The following is an 8,028-nucleotide window of genomic DNA, read 5'->3' as shown; positions in this document are numbered from 1 at the left end:
AGAGAGAGAGAGAGAGAGAGAGAGAGAGAGAGAAAGAGAAAGAGAAAGAGAAAGAGAAAGAGAAAGAGAAGAGGAGGAGCCAGAGAGGGGAAAGAATTAGTTTTAGCTTACATTCTCATTTTCATTCCTTACCAACCATACCAGGACCTTGTCTCCTAGGTGATTTAAGATTTTCTCAAACTGACAGTACTAACCATCACTTGCTTTTTCTCATTTGGAATATTTTATTGAAATAGATTAAAACAAAAATGTAGTTTTCAAGATCTGTTTGTGAATGCCAGACTTACAATCATGCAGAGATATTTAATGTCCTTGCTAATGACACACAGTAGATTTTAGGTTATGTTCAGCCCAGTCCTCTACCTGTCCTGGACATTCAAATCATAGAAATCTTACAGGAACCATTTGTTTCATAGAACCTTCTAGATGATCACAAATAACACTTATCTTTTCATGAGCTGGAGTAATTTTTACTGTATGTGAACAATGAAGGGAAGTTGGTTACTTTTGTGATTCTCATAAAACCATCTCCTATATGCACTTCTAAACTTAGAAGTGATGATTGACCCAATTTATTTCAGGTTAATTTTCAGTAATTATAATTAGTTAATCCAGCATATTATAAGCTGGTTATCAAGAATACACAAAGGCAATAAAAAGACTTGAGTTCCTGTCTGAAATTTTACATCTAGGTTTAATTCCTGGTTGTGTATGTATGTTTTTAGTTTTATATTAATTTAGTTATTTAACCAATAACTATTAAAAACCAAGTTAAAACAGTTCCCTCATTTGAAAGAATAGACATATTTCTTTTGAATGTATGATTGAGCCTGACTTGAGCTAAAAATACTATCAGATTCTGACAAAAACCAGCTAGATTGTATCTGTCATGAAAGTCCATTTGAATTGTATCTTCTAAATCAAAATTAATGTAATTTCCAGTCCATGCAAGTAACACAGAGGACTATTATGCATCATGATCTTGCTCTGGACGATCTGGGGGACATGGCTGTAGTCATTACACATGTAGCTAAGTCTGATTTCCTTTCATATCATTTTTCTTTGTCAGTGAACTCAGGGAACTCTGGGATCACATTAATGGCTTCTTGAATTCTCAAATAGACTTTAGCTATCTACACCCAATCTTATTAGAAATATGGGGAAAACGGGACAAACCTTGCTATTTCTCTAACATTGAGGAAGCTCCTGAGTATCAGAAAGTGAGTTGATCAAAGCCATGATAACTTAAGTGAGAACCATGAATTTCTGGCTCTTTGGTAGAACTTCTTGCTTAGGAAGGGGCTGCTCCCTCCCTGTGTTTCAGAAGCCCATGGAGTGGGAGAGAGCACAAGGCATCTTAGCCTCAGAAGCTTTGACAGTTTTGTTTAAGTACTTCTATTTTGCAAGGGGAAGAACAGATATCTGAAATGTAGTGGAAAAAACACTAGCCATCATCTTTATCCATTGATGTTAAAGTAACTTCCCAACGGTGACAACCAGAAGTCTCTTTGGTACGGTGAAGTGTATACTTGGGGGGCAATTGCTTCTGGTTGGGCACTCCTTTAAAGTATTATTTAACAGATTTTTGGTTTGTTTATTTTTTTTAATGACCATGCAAAGACAGTGCAAATACTCACCAATCCTGTATACAGGGATATTGCAGACCTTGGTCTGCAGATAAGGATCCTATAATCACTTATGATCAATGAAATTGAAACATGACTATCCGTTGACAACCAAGCAATACCTTTCCATATGCAACAAACTTGGAGAGCATATTTTAAAGATCAGTGAGGCAGGAGATGGATAACCTGGAATTCTGAGTAACAATGAAATATGGCAATGAATTATGAACTATGAATTATGAACTATGAAAAAAAGAACTTCAGTGGAAAAAGTGACCAAAATGTAGGGATATTTACAGAAGCTAGCATGCCTTACGAATTAAAACCATGTTTTTATTTTTAAATATTTATATAATTCAAACTATCGTCTTCAATTTTCAATAGTAATATTAGAGGTTATGTTCATAAATTATATTAATTTTGGGTTCTTTTCATTCTGTGGTGGTTGATTACTGACAAATGCAGCTTAAGGGATAAAGAACTTACTTGGATTCATGGTTCAAATGCATGTAACACTGTCATACCTTCTCTTTTCAGTTTCCCCTCCTTGTTTGAGTCACCTAGGTACTGAGCCTGTGGGGCCTCCTGTGTGCTTGATAACAGCTCCATCACAGAGCACCATCTCCTGCCCTTTGTATCCTCTCTCTTCTCCTTCTGTTATCATTAGACAAACAAATGCATGTTTAATTTTATTATAAAGTATGTATGTATCATGAAAACTTAAAAAAATGCAGAAAAGCACAAAATTGTTGTCATTTGCCTAATAAATTCCCCCAAGACCTTTGTGAACCTGTTGACACATCCCTATGTTGACACACACACTTATATAAAAGCATGAACCTGTTGACACATTTTCATGTTGACATACACATGCATTTACATAAAAAGCATGAAATAGTAGCAATAATAAGGATGGTGATTTGAAAGTATGCTGTGTCAGAAGCACAGATAGACATGTTTTTTGTTTTTGTTTTTGTCTTTCTATGATGTTGGGATTATCAACTAACAATAAACTTACAAGTTACTTCAACGCTTTAATTTACAAGTACCATCAATGCACTTCGTACATATGGTCACTGGAGATTTTTTTACTCTAATATTGATCAGCAATATTAATACAAATATCACACAATTCGTCTCACATACAGTATGTGTGTGTAGAAATGTATGTATGTATGTATGTATGTATGTATGTATGTATGTATGCATGTATGGTGTTCCAGAATGTTAAAGAAATTGTTAAAAAGATTCCAGAGTTCAAAGTGGACCTGGATACTGGCAAAGAATTAACCCTGATTATAGGAGAAGTCTACAGGTGCTGGGGTGTTCATAGAGCAGAGTTATTAAATGAATGTTCAGGGAGAGGATAGTTTTGAGTCTGCTGTCCATCAGAATCTGAGTGAAAGCCGAGAGATTGAAATAGAGGGTCTTTTGCTGCGATTTTTTTTTTGGGGGGGCTTTTAAGGAATGACTGGGTGATAGGTCAGTGCTATCTTTCAGTGTTGGGATTCACCCCCTTTTATGAATACATGTTGGGGGCTCCTGTGATATGATTGATAAGCTCATGTATCTGTTGTTTCTGATATGATTAGATTTATCACAGAGGTAATTATTTCCTGGAATGAATGATTTATCAGCTGTATCTCCTGGTGTGCTGCCAGATGGCGATTATTTACTTGTATACACAAGATGTAGAGTTATTCTGTCCTGGCACTTGTATTTAGAATGGAATAACTCAGGTCAAGGCTGTTCTTTTATGGAGCAGAATAATGCAAGGCAAGCTCCACTCTGAAAGATGACATCCTATTCAAGACAGAGTAACGTATCATGGGCCCAGTGTGTTCTCAAAGCGGATTTCATTTGAGGTTTATAATATACTAGGGATACACAGAGTGGCTTAAGTGTTTCACTCCGTAGACATTGTTAGTGAGAGAAAAATAGGTATTTCTTGCACATAAATGTTAGGATTGTATACATACATGCACATATATTATTTTTTATTTATTCTTTTTTGCTTTGTTTCGTCATATACCATTATCAATTCTCTTTGCAAAAGTCAGGAAAATTTAAACAGCACATAGTAACTTCTTAGGCAGATAATTACAAGATGTGTGATCTTGAGTAAGTCACTTTTTTATTACATTTTCAGTAAAATGTTTATTTCTAATTTTTAAGAATTTTATATCTATCTATCTATCTATCTATCTATCTATCTATCTATCTATCTATCTATCTATCTACCTATCTATCCACCCATCTATCATTTATCTATCCATCCCTTATCTATCTATCTATCTATCTATCTATCTATCTATCTATCTATCATCTATCTATCCATCCATCATTTATCTCTTATATAGCTACCTACCTACTTACTTATCATGTGTGTGTGTGTGTGTGTGTGTGTGTGTGTGTGTGTGTGTGTGTGTGTGTGATTGATGTGGGAGGACCCAGATCTCTGAGGATGGATCCAGCCCTAGACAGGAGATCTTGAGGGCTATAAGAAAGCAGGCTGAATAAGCCACAAGAGGCAAAGCTAGTGTGCAACAGTCCTCTATGGCTCTGTTTTAGTCTCTGCCTTCAGGTCCCTGCCCTGACTCCTTTCTGTGTGGAAGTGTCAGCAAAATGAACACTTTCTTCACCAAGTTTGTTTTGGTCATGTTGTTTTATCATAGCAACAGAAATTCTAAATAGCTTCAGAATACTTTTCTTTGTTTCTCTGGATGGTCCTTCCTTCTGTCTCAGCTCCAAACTTTGTCTTTTATAACTCCTTCCATGGATATTTCATTCCCCATTCTAAGAAAGAATGAAGTATTCACACTTTGGTCTTCCTTCTTGAGTTTCATGAGTTTTGCAAATTATATCTTGAGTATTCTAAGTTTCTGGGAAAATATCCACTTATCAGTGAGTGCATATCATGTGTGTTCTTTTGTGACTGGATTACCTCACTCAGGATGATATCCTTCAGATCCATCCATTTGACTTAGGTGATTGTTAAATCCAGTCAATTGACAGTGATACCTTCCTTCCTTCCTTCCTTCCTCCCTCCCTCCTTCCCTCCCTCTCTTCCTTCCTTCCTTCCTTCCTTCCTCATCTCCCTTTTTTCTATTCACATTTCCAACATTTATTGAGAACTTAATATGTAATTTGTTGATTCTTTGAGTTAACATTTGTTATAAACATATGAAAAGCAGTAATGGCAGATTCAGAAAAGTTCCACTGTATACCTTCTCCATCAGATAGTGTAAAAATAAACTAATGTGGATAGAAAAGTTATGTGTATGCTTTGGCATGCTATTAAGACATGAAGGATTATTATTATCCAATCTTTAATATCATTTCTTTGTAACCCAAAGTTCTGGTATTTTTCAACCCATTGACAGTCACAAATATTTCCCAGGACTCCACAGGCCTGCAATTAAGAAACTGGAAACATTCATAAATATACAAGTTGACTAATTAGTCCCTAATTAGCTAGCAGATTGAATATCATAATCACCCTAAGATAGATTGGTTAATGTCATGGAGGGGAAAGAGGAGTTTGGCTACATTACATTATGTCAAAATTTACATAAATATTTCATTAAAATATTTAATGGAATCTGCTAGTCTGAGCCATAGCTAGCCAGGCAATCAGTGGCATTTATGAGATCTTGGTTTTCTTTGTCAGTTTGGATATGAAATTAACAAATGATCTCTTAATGTGTGTGAAGAACACTTGAACATTTTTATTGTTCACTCTATCTCTGTAGTCTATCTATCTATCTATCTATCATCTATCTATCATCTATCTTCTATGTATTCATGCTATTAAAACATGAGGATGATTTTTATCTACTTCTTATTACCAATTTTACATATCACATATTATTTATATACTCACATATATACATATATGCATATATACATATATATATATACACATATACATAATATACATATAGGCAGCCTGAGTATGAAATTGGCGATGATCTCTTAATCATTTGAAGAAAGTGGAAGATCTTCATTGTTCACTCAATGAAATATTCAGCATAATTAACAACTCTTGCATTTGAAGAAACTACCCTGAAATGATTGAGATAAAGTCGAGTATGATGAACACAGTTCACCTATATTTCTTAAAGGAAGCTTCGTTATTCTTGCCTTTGAACTTAAGTATTTAGTCCAAGCTTCCCCGAGTTAAACCACTGATCCTCTAGTTAAGGCTCAATGGTGCTGTGGTTCAGTTTTCACTGTTCTATGGAGTTTGAGCAATCACAGACCTGGCAAAATTCCCTAATAGCAGATCATCATCTAGATCTGTGGCACAACCACTGGTCTTCTCAAGAGGAGGTATGTAATGATGCCTTTTTTTTTTTTTTGTCAGAGATTCTAGTTCTTGTGTTTCCACATTTGGAAATTTGGCTTATTTGTAACACGTGCCCATGATAACTAATGAAAACACTGAGATAGGCATTTATCAATTTAAAATAAAAAATACCCAATGTCAAGCTAATATATGATTCATGAAGTCCTTTGGTTAATGTATTTCTTGCTTAAATAGTAAGACAAACAATCCTGGGCATACCTTAATACAGTTAGTATGTCTTAATAACTCTTGGTGGTAAAAAACCAAAAACAAACCCAAAATGTAATTTAAAACTGAAAAGATGTACATCGAAGGCACTGGATAGTTAACCTTTGGCTCATAAGCCCTTCCTTTGGATAGGGCTGGAAGCTGTCAGTTATTCTTGTTGGTTCTGTATGAACAACATTGGCACTGTGGTGATGATGGCATAGAGGATCATGAACTGGGGAAATCCTAAAGGACGGCTGGCATATAATTCTTATGAGTTTTTATACATGTGCATTTTGTTTTCTGCTTAATACTTTGGTTGATAGTGGTCTTTGAATTCATTTGTTTTTTTTTTTTTTTTTTTTTTTTTTTTTTTAAAGCTCTATTCTTTGCTCTCAGTAACCTTAAGTCTTTGAAATACTATTTTCATCAAGTTCTGCCCTTGATTTCATCAGGGTGGTTCTAACTTCACCTGCAGTAACTTAAGCCATAGGCCACACTTGAAGCCACTTTGTTGGAAGAGGCAAGAATTTATTACTTTCTTCCTCACAAGCTTCTCTATGCACAAACCCAAGCTTTTAGGTGGTGTTATCACTTGAAGTATGTCATGTGTTGAAGGGTTGGACTGCCAGTGGTGGGCCCACTCATTGAGGGGTGACTGGAGATATTTTATTTATTTACATTTCAAATGTTATCCCTCTTCCCAGTTTCCCCCCTGGAAACCCCCTACCCTATCTTCCCTCTTTCACCTGTTTGTTGGCCATCTCAGAGCAAAGCCATGCCAGACTCCTGTCTGTGAGCACACCATAGCATCAGTAATGGTGTCAGGCCTCGGTGCCTGAACTTCCTTTCTCTCAATTTCTTCTCCATTTTTGTCTCTGAAGTTCTTTTAAACAGGAACAATTCTGGGTCAGAGTTTTTGACTGTGGGATGGCAACCCCATCCCTCCACTTGATGCTTTCTACTGGAGGTGGACTCTACAATTTCCCTTTCCCCATTGTTGTGCATTTCATCTAAGGTCCCTCCCTTTCAGTCCCGACCTCACTGGTCTCTGGTACATTCTAGAGGGTCCCCCCCCCACCCCCCCACCCCCGCTTCCTACCTCCCAAGGTTACCTGTTTTCATTCTTTCTGCTGGCCCTCAGGGCTTTACTCCTGTTTACCCCCCAACCCTCCCCCGCCCCCAGTACCCTTTCCCCTTCCCTGTCCATTCTCTCACCCAGGTCCCTTCCTCCCTCCCCACCATCTCACCATGATTGTTTTCGATTCCCTCCCAAGTAAGATTGAGGCATCCTCACTTGGGCCCTTTGGCTTGGCAACCTAATTGATTTCTGTGGATTGTATCCTGGGTATTCTGTACTTTTTTTTTTTTTTTTGGCTAATATCCACTTATTAGTGAGTACATGATATACATGTCCTTTTGGGTCTGAGTTACCTTACCCAGGATGATATTTTCTAGTTCCATCCATTTGCCTGCAAAACTCATGATGTCCTTGTTCTTTTTTACTATATATGTATGTATAAATTTTACTATTTACTTAACCTTAGAGGTTACAGTCCATCAGCAAGGGAAGCCAAGGAAGAGACTCAAGGCAGGAGCTTGAAGCAGAAGCCATAGAGGACTGCTGCTTATTGGACCTAATTTGACAGCTGTGTTGTGCAGGGAACAGCTGTGACAAGTCGAGGGAGAAGGGGTAAAAGTAGTTATCATACCAGAGCAGACACAAAGATTTATTAAAGAGGATATAGTGTGAGGTAAGGGAGACAATTATTATTATTATTACTTTATTTTAAAAATTATCTTTAATTTTTTTTTTACAGTCTGGTCATTATCATCCCCCATCTGCCC

General features: G+C 36.6%; 1 long non-coding RNA gene across 1 annotated transcript in view; it reads left to right on the top strand.

Annotated features, from left to right (window-relative positions):
- Window positions 1–8,028, top strand: part of LOC110310019 — a 55,806-nt gene that overhangs the window by 2,949 nt on the left and 44,829 nt on the right. The window lies entirely within an intron of this gene.

Source organism: Mus caroli, chromosome 15, assembly GCF_900094665.2.
Source record: "Mus caroli chromosome 15, CAROLI_EIJ_v1.1, whole genome shotgun sequence".
Taxonomy (NCBI): domain Eukaryota; kingdom Metazoa; phylum Chordata; class Mammalia; order Rodentia; family Muridae; genus Mus; species Mus caroli.
The sequence above is the reverse complement of the archived record's forward strand: the minus strand, read 5'-3'. Positions and strand labels throughout refer to the sequence as shown.